This window comes from Sarcophilus harrisii, chromosome 1 (assembly GCF_902635505.1).
Source record: "Sarcophilus harrisii chromosome 1, mSarHar1.11, whole genome shotgun sequence".
Taxonomy (NCBI): Eukaryota; Metazoa; Chordata; class Mammalia; order Dasyuromorphia; family Dasyuridae; genus Sarcophilus; species Sarcophilus harrisii.
In genome coordinates, this window is record NC_045426.1 from 353,269,715 (window position 1) to 353,284,246 (window position 14,532).

General features: G+C 39.1%; 1 protein-coding gene across 2 annotated transcripts in view; it reads right to left on the bottom strand.

Moving 5' to 3' along the window:
- Positions 1 to 4,040: 4,040 nt before the first annotated feature.
- The window catches only part of WDR7 (WD repeat domain 7), a 506,900-nt gene continuing 496,408 nt past the window's right edge, over positions 4,041 to 14,532 (bottom strand). Inside the window, exons 28-29 of one of the 2 annotated variants that reach the window (XR_004230845.1) lie at positions 11,454 to 11,682; positions 4,041 to 4,203 (exon numbers count right to left, since the gene is read on the bottom strand). The gene's annotated coding sequence lies outside the window, so the exon portion shown is untranslated. Of the gene's footprint in view, positions 4,204 to 8,196; positions 8,404 to 11,453; positions 11,683 to 14,532 lie in introns of those variants that run through there. The other variant, XR_004230846.1, reaches the window with a different exon arrangement.

A 14,532-nucleotide genomic window follows, 5' to 3' on the forward strand; every position in this document is an offset into this window, starting at 1 on the left:
TTGGTCTGTTTATAGGAGCATAAATTTGGAAGATCATGCAGTTCAACCCTTATACTTAACAAGTGAAAAATCTGAAGACCAGAAAGGTGATATGATACCCAAAGTGGTAACTTTGACCAATATTAAGAACTAATATTCAAACTCATATCCTCTGACTCCAAATCCATTACACACACACACACACAGAGAGAGAGAGAGAGAGAGAGAGAGAGGGAGAGAGAAAGAGAGAGAGAGAGAGACAGAGAGACAGAGAGACAGAGAGAGACAAAGACAGAGACAGAGAGACAGAGAGCACTAAATTTTAGTTAGAAGTTAGTCAAAATAAAGATGCAGTTTTTCATCCAAGTTAGATTCCCTTAAATCTATCCAAGTTAAGAATCCCCAGTTAAAGCAACTTTCTCTTGATCACCTACCTAGTAAATATCAGAGAGATTCAAATCCAGACCTTTCTGACTTAAGTCCCCCTTTTACAGCACAAAAAGAATACTAATACTAGAAAGATGAGCCTTTTTTTTCTTCAAGAAATATGTGGCCATCTGTATGTGCCAAAATGTTTGTGGCAGCCCTGTTTGTAGTGGCTAGAAGCTGGAAAATGAATGGATGCCCATCAACTGGAGAATGGTTGGGTAAATTGTGGTATATGAATGTTATGGAATATTATTGTTCTGTAAGAAATGACCAGCAGGATGAATACAGAGAGGCTTGGAGAGACTTACATGAACTGATGCTAAGTGAAATGAGCAGAACCAGGAGATCATTAAATACTTCAACAACAATACTATATGAGGATCAATTCTGATGGAAGTGGATTTCTTCGACAAAGAGAAGATCTAACTCAGTTTCAATTGATCAGTGATGGACAGAAGCAGCTACACCCAAAGAAAGAACACTGGGAAATGAGTGTAAACCGTTTGCACTTTTGTTTTTCTTTCCGGGTTATTTTTACCTTCTGAATCCAATTCTCCCTGTGGAACAAGAGAACTGTTCGGTTCTGCACACATATATTGTATCTAGGATATACTGTGACATATTTAACATGTATAGGACTGCTTGCCATCTTGGGGAGGGAATGAAGAGAGGGAGGGGAAAAGTCAGAATAGAAATGAGTGCAAGGGATAATGTTGTAAAAAAAACTACCCAGGTATATGTTCTGTCAATAAAAAGTTATAATTATTTTTTTTAAAAAGTACTGAAAACTGGAGGAAAAAAAATTAGTATGTGGTCATTAAAAGATTGACAAAATTTCCCAATTATATTCTAACCCAGTTTTCCTCCTAATCATGGACTATTTCATTGCTCATCAGCAATATCTGTTCAAGAATTACAGGTTCTGTAAATGCCGCCTACCCAACTGTATTGCCATTCTTGATCTATTTCAGGATCTGTGTGTGTGTGTGTGTGTGTGTGTGTGTGTGTAGTGTGTGGTTCAGCTGACCTCTGAATGAGCTTGGATTTCATTTAGGAGACTCCTCCTCAATGTTCTAAGGATTGATGAAATCAGTACCATGTCATCTGCAAACTGGAGCATCTGGAGAAACTGACCCTCTGCAGGGAATCCCTCTTCCATCTGAATGCGTATGATAGCCTTTGTGACAGAAGCAAACACCTTTGGTGAGCATATGTCTCCTTCTTTCATGCTTCACTTCATAGCAATAATCAGAGGGTTGTCAAACAAAGTTATCTCTGTTATTTCAAGGAATTGTGTATGATTTTGACGCATCGATAAGAGACACCTTGTTGGAGAGGAAAGCCTTTATGGTATCATTTTGCTCAATCAAATTAAGTGTTGTTTTTTATCATTAACATTAAACTCAATGCATTCTTTGCATCTTTTAGTTAACTGGAGGTGTATTAAACAGGAATTATGTTATAGAATATCATTTGCAAGGGGCTTTCCATCTCTTACTTTTCTCTAGGATGTCCTTTATACATCTGTAAATGCTTCTCATAAAGATTTTGTGGAAATAGGAAAATAGGTCAGTAGTTATTGATATTTTCACAGAAAACGGCCCAGGCCCATTCAACTATTTGAATTATTATTTTCCTCTATGGGTTGGAATAAAACTGAAGATCACCCTTACTCACTCTAATCAAGAATATCAAAAGGATTCGGTGGGAGTATAGACCACAAGATTTAAGTGCAGAATTGTGATGGGCCAGAAATAAAAGTAGTCTAGCAGAGTATGGAGTTGGTCTCACAGCAATCACTAGCTCACCAATTGGTGGGATCAGAAGAACATACGGCTCTCTAAAAATGTTCCTGCGCAACAAGAGAACTGTATGAATCTGCACACATATATTGTATCTAGGATATACTGTGACATATTTAACATGTATAGGACTGCTTGCCATCTGTTGGAGGAGATGGAGGGAGGGATGGGAAAAGTCAGAACAGAAGTGAGTGCAAGGGATAATGTTGTAAAACATTACATGGGTTCTGTCAATAAAAAGTTATAATTAAAAAAAAAAAAAAAAGAATTCCTGCTCTAAGGCCTCCTACCTCTAATCTATCCTGTACCCTATGACCAGGTTAATTTTTCTAGAGTACATCTTTCACCACATGATGAAGTCTTATGTTATTATTCTCAGAAATCCTCAAGGTTTTCCATTGTGTACAAAATAAAATCCACACTCCATAGTCTGGCACTGAAGCTGTTCCTCAGTCTGAACACAATCACCACTACTATTGTCTTCATCAGAATGTCTGGCATTTATGTTACCTTAATCAAGAAAACTCCTTTGTTCTCCTCAAATTGGTCTACTTGTGTTCCTATTCCCACTCACCTATACATATTCATACCCATACACTTCAAACCTCAAGTTAAATCCCACAGATTCTTGTGATCTGATTATCCTTGCCTGCCACCCACCCACTCTTTCTTTCCTCTGAACCCTGAGAAACTCTAAGAGACTCTCATAAAGCACTTAACCATTTATTGCCTTGTATTATCTATTCTTTTCAAAAGAGGAAGAGCCTCTCCCTAGAACATCTTAGGTATACCCTATGGTGCCTATCTTTGGTTGTTTTTTGTCCATTTTCTAAGAGGATCAAAATGACATCACTGTTATAATGTGTCCAACGAAGGCTGATCAGATCAATATCATCTCAGAATGCTCTACCACAGATTGGGCACAAATAATCCATCGAACATTTGGGGTGCATTCTCTAAATGTACACATATGTTTCTTTTGAGCTACTTCATTTCTTCTATGGAAGACAGCTCCTTCTCTGATGAGGACTCCATACTGGGCGATCTTGTCCCAGTGTCTCCCATGTCATACAATCAATTCCAAAGTTCTTCAAACAAACCTTGAGAGGGTCCTTGTGTTGCCTCTTCTGATCACTACATGAGTGCTTGCCTGTGTGAGTTCTCCATAAATAGTCTTTTGGGCAAACATATGTTTAGCATTCAAACAATGTAGCTGGTCTATTATAAGCTTTATCCAAAATAGTTGCTCAATTGATAGTTACTGATTAAATTCAAGTCTCCCATCCTTTCATATCACGTTCTTTCAAACAAATTAATCAATGAATCAATATAGATTTAGACCATAGCACATCAACTACTACCCTAGAAAGAACATGCTCAATGTAAAGTAAGTCAGTATTAGTTAACTAAGTGGCACCTGTATGTGTATCTGACAATCAGATAGAAAAGACAGACAGAGATAGAAAAAGTTAAAGAACGTGGTTCAAGAGAAAGAGCTAGATGTTCTCACTTCTTAATGATTTCTATTTAATTATATCCCTTTACATTGTTTTTTTAAAGCTATGCAGATCCACCTTACTAAGGAATACAGATTTGGAAAATGTTAAAAATCAGAAAACTACAAGCTCAATCTCTGTGTCTCTCTGTCTTTCCCTCCCTCTTCCTCTGTCTCTCTGTTTCTCTTTCTGTCTCTCTGTTTCTGTGTCTCTGTCTTTCTCTATGTCTCTGTCTCTCTGTCTCTCTGTCTGTCTGTCTGTCTCTCTCTCTCACACACACACACACACATATACACTACACAAATTAGAGAAATTGAATGAAAATTTAGTTGTGTTTGTAGACATTGTTATGTGCTCCAGTGAACCTATGGGACACAGATTCTTTTTGTGTGATCAACCTGCCTCAGGCTTCCCTGGGTAATGTTGCCTTCATGGAAATTCCACATCTGCGGCCAGCATCCCAACCCACTGATGAGCAGGTGAGGCCATTCAGGAAACTGAAAAATAGAGAAAATGACACTGAAATTAGTCATCAGGATGGGGATGACTAAAGCCCTCCCTGGTTTCCAGTTTTCCATAGTAAACATTCCCCAGAGAATCCATGCGCCTGACCCTAAAGTTTCCCCATTTTCCAAGTCAATGCACTTGATGGGAACTCATCTTCTTACCCACTCTTTGATTACATACCCTGTAGATATTTAGCTGGAGAACTGTTGCCAATTTGGGATTGGTCGAATTCATTTCTTCATTTCCACTTATGAGCTTATCAAAGAAATCGTGAGGGGCCTCAGCTTTTTTTGTTGTTCCTATTCTCTCCCAATACAATACACCCTTCCCCCGAACCTAGTCCTCCCATCCAGATAATTCGACCTCTTTGAGGTTAATGACTACACACATATTCTTGTATTATGTCCCTAGCCACTCTGATATTTTAAATTTGTGTTCAACAAACGTGGGGCCATGGAATCATCATTTAGGAAACAAAGCTTACTGTGTGCTTTTAAGTTGTTTTTTTTTTTCTCCCAATTTTAGCCAGCTAGTAAAAATCAATACAGCCATGTTACCATCTGTAGGCCACCTGACAGCTTATGAATGATCAATGGGGCCTGCACCCAGACTGCAAGAAAGCCAGGCTCTATAGTGACCAGCAGGGCCCAGGAACTGGGAAAGAGCATTTCTCTTATACTCATTCAAAAGCTTCCTTTTTTCAGGGGTTTCAAGGGAGCAGGAGGTGGAGGGGGTGAGTATCTCTGCTTTAGGGAAAGTATTCCCAGAATAAGGAATGTTTAGCCAAAGGGTCAAAAAAGTTTAGGGGGAATTTGAGGCCAGAGAGACACAAATCCTTTGTTCTTCAAAGATTAGTCAAATGGGACAATCTGCTGTGGAGGTAATTTGAATCTAAGTGCAATTAAACGAGAGCTCCCAGAGGCAGGAGGCTGGGAACTAGGTGCTCTACAATTCTAATCTGTGCCCCTAAGCACCTGCACCATTTCTTGTTCACAGTGAACACAGGGTTGATTTTAGTGTCAGGAAGATCTGAATTCTAATTCTGCCCCATGCATTAATTAGAAATGTAACTTTAAATTAGTTATTTAACATCTCCTGGCCTCAATTTTCTCATCTGTAAATGAGAACTATAATAATACCAACTTCACAGGGTCATGAGCATCAAATGAATAACATATATAAAGTGTTTTTCAAACCTTAAAGCTTTAGATGTTATTATTATTAATCATCATCCAAAATAGAAATAGCTTAAAATTAGCCCTAGCAGCAAGTGAAACACAACATTCACCTTCAGAATACAAAACCTCTACAAGACGGAACTCTTCTATGTGTCAACTAATTTCACTAAATAATAATAATAATAATTGACATTCATTTAAGAGTTTTAAGTTTAGTAAAACATTTAGGTATAATATCTCATTTGATCTTCATAACAACACTGTAAGGTATTACTATTATTCTCATTTTATAGATGAGAAAATTGAGACTCAGAAAAGTTAAATGACTTATGCAGAGTGACAGAGCTATTAAGTGTTTGAGTCTAACTGACACCCAAGGCAGTGCTCTATCCCTGACAGCAGACTGACTCACTAAACGTATTTGCTGATCACAGAGTCACCTCTGAGATTGTGGAGGACAGATTTGGAGAGTCGTTTTGAACCTTATAATCAGCACTTTCAATTCCTTCAAGTACTACTTGGAAAGTAATTCAACTGAAATTCAGAAGCCAACCTAGCAACAGTCCACACACTCTGTGTGAAGGAACCGAGACAAGGGAGGAGGCTACACAAACCGCCCTGGCACCCCCTCTTCACCCCACCCCCCAGCCTTTTCAAAGCTGTAGCCTGAACCATATTGTCACTCCCAAGCCAAGTTTGACTTCTAAAGAAATCTTTTCAAGATGTACAAAGCGGCAGAGCCCAGTGGAGTCATAAGCACTACCATCTGCCACACCAGGCCTGGTCCCATAATCCCTCAGTCTGGCAAAGTACCTTTTAACAGAGTTGCCTGCTGTGCCCAGTGAAGAATGAGCATTAGGTAATGACCTACAAAGAGTCGTGCTGTTGGAGAGTCCAACCTCTCCACCCCCACCATCCCCCCTGCCCAGGTCTCAGGCCTTTGGGCAATTCTAGCAGGTCTGTAGGAGGCCTTGGCACCCAGGTTAATGTGGAAAGTGTGGTGGCGTGAGGGGTTACCTGTGGGATGAGCTATGTGCATTATGCACATGCACAAAAATTGAAAAATTGTTTTAGAATCAAGTAAAAAGGATGCAGCAACCTCTCTGAATGGCTCCTGGTTAAGCTGGTTAAGCCTCCACCTAATGAGCGACCTATATCTCTTTTACAGAAGGGACAAAGAGAACTCTGAGAGATTTCCATGTTTGCCTTTATACCACAGAGCTTGAGGGCCATACTGTGTCCTTGTCTAAGAAGGATTCATCATATTCAAAATGGAAATATATTTTTCTCTTTTCTTAGAGGACAAACATCATCCTTAGAGGAGTATATATAGTGGATAAAGAGCTGACCCATGTCTGCAAGTACTGCCTCTGACACAATCCCTCCATCAATCTAGCAACCAAGGTAGCTTTGAAATTAAACAACAATGCATTTTAATACATTGTGTAAGGTCCTGATAAGCAAGAAACTTCCCACAATTTCATGAGAGACCAGACATCAGGATTAACAACCTATGGCAAAGCCTTTAAAATGGAAACTTTGGGCCAAACTTGAAAATTTCAGCAGATTGAACATCACTCAAGTGGTCTCTATCATCTACTAACTTCATCTGCTCCAGTGGATTTTCATTTTAAGACAAGTATGTGTTTATCCATTAAAAAAAAAAAAAAAAAAGACATTTCATTAAAAAAAAGACAATAACAAATTCAAGAAAAATAAGTATAAATTTTTGGAAACTTTCAAAGGATTATCTATAATTATTTTTATTTCAATTGTTTAAAAGGTGAAGCTTTTGGAAACTGGCTCATTATGTTGAACTTTACAAAATGAATTTAGCTGAGTGAAAACTATAACAGATATTCATTTTACTTTAACTGCCACAAAAAGATTAATATTGAGTTGACATAGATTGAGGACACAGCACAAGGGTGCAATTCCTTTGTGTCATTAGCCTAAATTCATTTAACAGGGATGGTGGCAGATCATATTATGTAAATAAATTAGATTTCATGTGTGTATACCTTATTAAACAAATGTTACATTGCATTCAATGTTAATGCCAAGTTTTCTAGTTAGTCTTGTCTTTCCTGACTTTGATTTTAATCTTATTTTCACTTTCAAAAGTAGATGTATTTACGTAACACTTATATTTGGAAATATCCAATAATTTTGTCAATTGCTTTGAACCCTGCTGAGAGTGTCTCATGTCTTCCCCCAAAAGAACATGTTTCAGAGTTTGGAAAATGTTGCCCTTGAATAATAACTAGAATGTTGGCTAAATTCTCTGGGGAGGATATCTTAGGATGACAAAGACAAAAATCTCATTGGCTGAGAATTCTCGGCAATGGGATTGGTTAGACTAGCTGGCATCTTATGATCTTTCTAGTTCTGAAATTCTGTGAAGAAATGTATGTATGTATCATTTGCTGTATTCACTGGCAGAGTACATGCCTTTATCAGTGAACTAATGGACCTATTGAAGATCATGAATCCATTCTCTAGTGTTGGGGTTGGAGACATTTAGGTAAGTGGAAACTAGTTACTCCTTTGTAGGTTGCCTTCACTTTTCTCTGAGTGGAGTCACTCTTTCCAAACTCCTCTAAGGCCTGTCCATCTTTTTTGGAAATTATGATATTCCTTGACTCACATATTGCCAGATATTGCCATATATTGCCAGATATCCTTAATGAGGGAATGAAAAGGAAACAGGCAGTTTCTCATAAAGGATAACCTAGAACAAACCACATCTTTATAGATATACAACTAATCGAAACATATAGAGAATGTCCAGGTGTTCTTATTTTTTATTGACTACAGAAAAACAGATTTGATTCAATAGAGCAAAATGTCATCTTGCACATAGTAGATGCTTAACAAGTGTTTAAATTAAATTTTGAGTGATCTTCTGCAATGCTGTAAGGAACAGACCCAACCAGATAGCTGTAGAGTCTCCTGTGACACTTGGGAAGTCAGTTGTGACCTCTTCAACCTCCAGATCTGGCACAGATTTCTCTGGATTGTAAATTTAAAATTGAATTAAGTATTGAATGACAGTATAGTGGATTATGAAGATTGAAAGACTGCTGATAACTCCCATATGGGAAGAACAGAATCAGGGCAGCTGGTGACTTGTGCATGTGCTAACTCCATAATTAGAACCAGGAGAGAAAGGATGGCATAATGGAGAGAATGCTGGCCTAGAAATCAGGAAGGCTTGGGTACAAATTCTAGTTCATTCATTTCTAAATTTCTAAATTACAAAGTATAGAGAAGATAAAGTGTTTATTATATGCTGGTACTGTGCTAAACACTGGGAATATAAATACAAACAAAAAAAAAAAATTAGTCTCTAATCTCAAGGTACTTATGAGGATTCAAGGCTACCAGGGTAATGTAGCAGTCCAGAAAGTATCAAGCTGAAAATGAAGAAAACATGGCTAGGATTCCTGAAGAAATGGTGATCCCAGAGAGGAACTCATAAATCAGAAGAACCGGTCCCAGGATAGAATCACTGTGAGGTAAGGAAGGCTGTTGAGGAAATGGAAAAATTCACTCTACAATGCAGCTTCGACTGATGATCAAAATAGAGATAATAATAGTATTCACAGAATTGGGAAGGAAAAATTGAAGTGATTCAAATGAAAGAATATATAAAGCACTTTGAGAAGCCCTAGAGAAATGTCAGTTATTATCCCTTTATAAGGTGTGAAGCAAAACTCAAAGCTCTCCATTTACATTAGACAGTTAAGTGGCTCGTTGGTTAGAGTACCAGGGCTGGAAGCAGGAAGAACTCAGTTCAAAGCTGACTTCAGGCACTTATTAGCTGTGTGACCTTGTATAAGTCACTTAACCCTATTTACCTTAATCCACTGGAGAATGAAATGGCAAAAACCACACTAGTATTTTTGCCACTGATTGATTCATATTGATCCACATGATTCATGGGGTCAGGCATGATTGCTCCATTTCCCTGGCAACCTTAACTCTTGTAAGCTCCTTAAGATTAGAGCCTATTTTTTTTTTTTTTTTGCTTATATTTATATTCTACTGTACTTAGCACAGTACCAGCATATAATAAATTCTTTATCTTCTCTATGCCTATTTTATAGATTAGGAATCCGAACAACACCTTTATAAGGCCAAAGGACATTAGGTAAGACGGGAACCCAAGAAGCCATCTAGAATTTGGAATTTGGAGGATCCGATCCTGCCATTCAAAAAAGGTTAAAAAAAAAAAAAAATACTCCTTAAAGATCTGTGTTGCAACATTCCATATGCTAAAACTGGCCTTTACTGCTGTTGTTGTTCTTCGGTCATTTCAGTCCTGGCTAACTCCTTCTAACCTCATTTGGGGTTTTCTTGGCAACATTTCTGGAGTGGTTTGCTATTTCCTTCTCCAGCTCATTTTACAGATGAGCAAAGTTTGGCAAATACTGTTAAATCTCTTGCCCAGCTAAAAAGTGTCTGATGCTGGATATGAATTCAGGAAAATGAGTCATCCTGACTCTAGGCCTGGTATTCTATCTACGGTGCCATCTATCCACTCTCCAAACCTGGCCTACTTTCCAAATTTTACCATGGCTCAGTGATTGGCACAAAACAATTCCCACAAAAGGACTATAATATGGAAGACCTAGTTCATCAAGAAGTGTGCTGCACATGGCAAGCACTCTCCTGTAATGATCTGCTGGGCCATGGCCCAAGAATTCTTCAGAAAGTGATGTCCAGAGCTCACCACCTGGCACTTTTCTCCTAGAATCAGAACTGAAGAGTGAAAATCAGGAAAACAATCTGGAGCATAATAAGGAAAACTTGCCAGGAAGGATGGCAAGAAGAAAAAAAAGTTCAAAATGAAAAGCTAAAGTAAATCAGTGTGTTCTTTAGTGATGTTGTGTCCCACCCTACTGTAAGCATTTAGGATTGACCTAACTTAATTATGAGAATGCTGAGGGAATTAAAGGATTAAATGTAAAACAAAGGATTCATTGAAATGCAGGACAGCCCCTACTTAGTGTTCCTGGACCTTCTCTTGTTTTACTCTTTTCTTGAGACTTTTTACTGAGATCTGAGTTAATCAGACGTCAGTGAGGGAGGGAGGGAAGGAGGAAGGGAAGAAAGAAAGAAGGAAGAAAAAGAAAAAAAAGAGAAAGAAAGGAAGGAAGGAAGAGAGAAAGAAAGGAAGGAAGAGAGAAAGAAGAAAGAAAGAAAAAAAGAAAGAAAGAAAGAAAGAAAGAAAGAAAGAAAGAAAGAAAGAAAGAAAGAAAGAAAGAAAGAAGGAAGGAAAGAAGGAAAAGAGAAAGAAACTCAAAGAAAAGAGAAAGAAAGAAAGGAAGGAAGGAAGAGAGAAAGAAAGAAGGAAGGAAGAAAGAGAAAGAAACTCAAAGAAAAGAGAAAGAAAAGAGAAAGGAAGCAAGGAAGGAAGGAAGGAAGGAAGGAAGAGGAAACCCTTTTGTAGCATAGAGAGCAGTGCAAATGGAAGAATTTTATATTCCTGGATGACTGTGTCTGTGTCTGTAATTCTTCTGTATTGTGTATTTCTTATGGAAATCTTATGTGGTAGAATCTGTTACCTAAGGTCTTGCATATACACAAACACTAAAGCTTTGGTGGTGATAAGTCTGAGTCACTAGAACAGAGATAGTCACATCCTCCTCGATGCCTACTGAAGCTTTGCCTGGTCTCTTAGCTGTGACAGTGTCCAAAGGCTGCAGGGCATCAGAGTTCAAAGGGGAACTCAGAGCTGCAAGCAGCCCCTCCACCTCCCCGGCCCCTCCCGTCTCCTCTGTTTCTGTACCTCCCCAGTGCTACAAAGCAGCAAGATTATATACTTTTAATGCTTCATTAAGCCTAATTGGAAGAGTTGATGAGAAACAGTTATAGAAGAAAGTGGATGTTCCTTAACATGAAGTATGCAACCTTGTTCAGGCTGATTATTTGCCTGGGAACTCTCTAATTGGACATTTTGCACATGTAATGGGGAAGGTTCCCTGCTCTCTGGTAGTCATGAGGTTTGGGAAAAAGACATTTGTTGAGGAGGGTAGATTTGTCAATTAAGCACTCACCGCCTGCCGCTGAGGCAATCATTATTCCCCCGAGGAGAGGCCTTCCCTCACAGTCACACTAGGGCTCCACCATTGTCAGGTCCAGCCTAAAAGCTGGAAGATTAGTCACCGAGTCAGTTACATGTTGAACGTGTCTGAAAATGAGGGGAAATCGCCCAGGATTTGTGAGAACTACTTTCAGTTTAAACCTTTGATCAGCAACTGAGATGAGGCTCCAGAGGATCAGCATCTTTAAAAAAAAAATAGTTTTAAGTGAATTTAGTTAATGGGAAATGAAGCACATTGACAATCCTGAGCTGCATGCAGCCTTTTCACCAAGCAGGTGCATTGTGAGCAATAGGAAAGGAGGTTGATGCACATCTGCTACTAAACAATGGGCTTTGGTCATCTTCAGACAGCTCCCCCTCCAGGTGTGATGGGGAAGGTCATTTCTTGTCACTCTCTCCATCTAATGCTCCTCTACTCACCTTTAGAGTAATGCATCAGTGCTTGGGTGTGAGAAGGTGATAGTCCTTGGCAGGGGAAAGAATCAGGAGACATAAGGTCTTGCCCCAGCATCCTCAGTAACTGACTGTGTATGGGGATTGTATGGATCACCGCATTTGACAGCATAACAGGGTTTAGCACAGGAGCAGAGCTCATCAGTTTGTTTGGCTCAGGCAACCTCTTCCTGTGGAGGAGGCAGTGATGACATGGAACAGAAGTGCCTTGTAGGAACTATGGCTTGTGGATGGACATTCTATAACTTTCTGGTTAATCTCTCAAGTTTCAATTCCTCATAAAATGGGGGAAGAGGGACAAGATGACCACTAAAGTCACTTTCTTTACTGTGAAATCTATTATGGACCCAACATCGCCCAAGAACAATAGATAATCTGGATTTAGGGAAGTCATACCAACTTTCATGCTTTTTTTCCTTTTGTGACTAATGCAATTGATGTGTGAGACCACTGGTTGGGGTTTGTAATGCAAGTTCTGACAACGTGAGAAAGAAAAGATGAGTAGCAAGTGTCAGAATAGAGACCATAATCATATCCCTATTAGTAGTTATTCTGTCATTTCAGTCATGTCCAACTGATGAGGTTTAGGTTTGGGGGCTCCCTTTTGCCAGGGAGCCAAATGATAAGGTCTAGATTTAGGGAACCAAAATGAGATTAGGGTTTCTGGTAGTCAGGGAGTTAAATGATGAGGTTTAGTGGCATGTTCAGGGTTCAGGGAACCAAATGGAGAGGCTTGGCTCCCCTTGGACCAAGGGTAAGGAGTTTGGGGAACTCCCTTATGGCAGTGCAGAGGTTCTCTGTAAAGGAATTTACAAACCCCAAAACCTAGATTGATAAAAGAAGTTTATTATGGGGATTGGAAGTAAGATTAGACATCCCGACAGAGAGTTGTAAAGTCTTGTTAGGGAAATAGGTAAGGATAAAGAGAGGGTAGCACCAGAAGAGAATGTTATTCCAGTGGGCAGAGGTTTCCTTGGCATAGCAAGTCTGGCATAGCTGGCATGTCAGGACCTCTGCAAAGAGAGGATTTTAGATAGGCTCTTTCATAATAGGAGTTTTGGCTACAAGCTGGATTTCAGCTTGAGCTGAATTTGAATAGAATTGAATGAGTTTCTTTAATTGAATAGTGTTGGAATTCTTTTGCTCAGGACTGAACCAACCCCACCTAGATAACACAATGAAGCTGTTTATCTTGTTTCCCTCAGGTGGGGTCCCTCACTGAGGCAGAATCCAAGGAGAATTTCTCCTTCAAAGAGTTTTAGAGTTCCAGGGTCCCTTCATAAGTTTTTGTGACCCCATTTGGGGGTATTGCAAAAGTTTGCCATTTCTGTCTCCAGTAAATTTCACAGATGAGGAAATTGAGGCAATCAGGGTTAAGTGACTTGCTCAGAGTCACACAGCTAACCTGAAGCCATATATGAATTCAAGAGAATGAGTCTTCCTGATTCCTGCAGGGTCCAGCACTTTAGCCATTGCATCACCTAGCTATCCTTATTAGATTAAAATTCTAACCAGTGAACAGGGTAAGTATAAAGCACTGTATAATTAGGTGACCACAAATTCTCCAATCCCACTAAAATCTTCTCTCTTCATGCTCAGGGATGAATAAGAAGCCAATCAGAAATTTTAGTGGGACATGGGAATACCAGAATAGGTCTGCTTTACATGGGGTCAAGATATTGAGTGTCTGAATTCTTGTAACAGAGGACAGACTCCTTGGAGAGGAGGCTTGATATGCAAATACCCAAAGGAGAAAGAACATAGTGAATGCAATTCATTCAGTTTAAGGTACTATCTGATTTAATGGAAAGGGGTGTGGGAGTTGTGTGGAGAGGAAGTATTTGATAGGGTGTCACTGAGGGCCAAAGAGGATAGAGAAAGAATAACTCTAGCAACTAAGCTTTCTTTTATTTATAATTTTGCCATGGACAAGCCTTAAATATGAGCTGATTGACTGAAAATTCCAAACAAGGAAGTATGGAGAGAAGAAAGAACTATCCATCTTGATGGTTTATGATGTTTAGGATTCATTCCTACATCCCATAGATATTTATTAAGCATATATTATGTGAAGGGCACTGTGTTATGCTGAGGAGACAATATAAAGATTATATGTGACATAAAACCCTAACCTCTTGGCCCCTACAGAATAATCAGAGGATAAACTGCATACACAGATAACTTCAATACAAAATCATACACAATAAAAACTCAGGCAAGATATGAAATAACATGCTATATAAGGTGTGAAAATAAAAATAGCATTTTTACCTGGGGAATCAAGGATGTCTCCCTGGAGAAGCTGCCTAGAAGAATTTTAGGAATAGAGCAGTCTACAGCACACACTTAGCAACCCCAGAATCCTGGTATAGTCTTTAAAAAGGCTCCCACTTTCTCTGTTAGCAGCCCTCTTTTCCTACCCGTCTTCCCAGCCAATTCACATACCAATGAGGGATGATGTTCCTCCACATGGTGGGAAAGGGGAGAAGGAAAAAAACCCGAACACCAATCAGTTGTGTTTCCATTATTTCCAGGGAGTATTTTGCTAAGCTAGAAAGGGGTTCTGAGTCCCAGTGGGT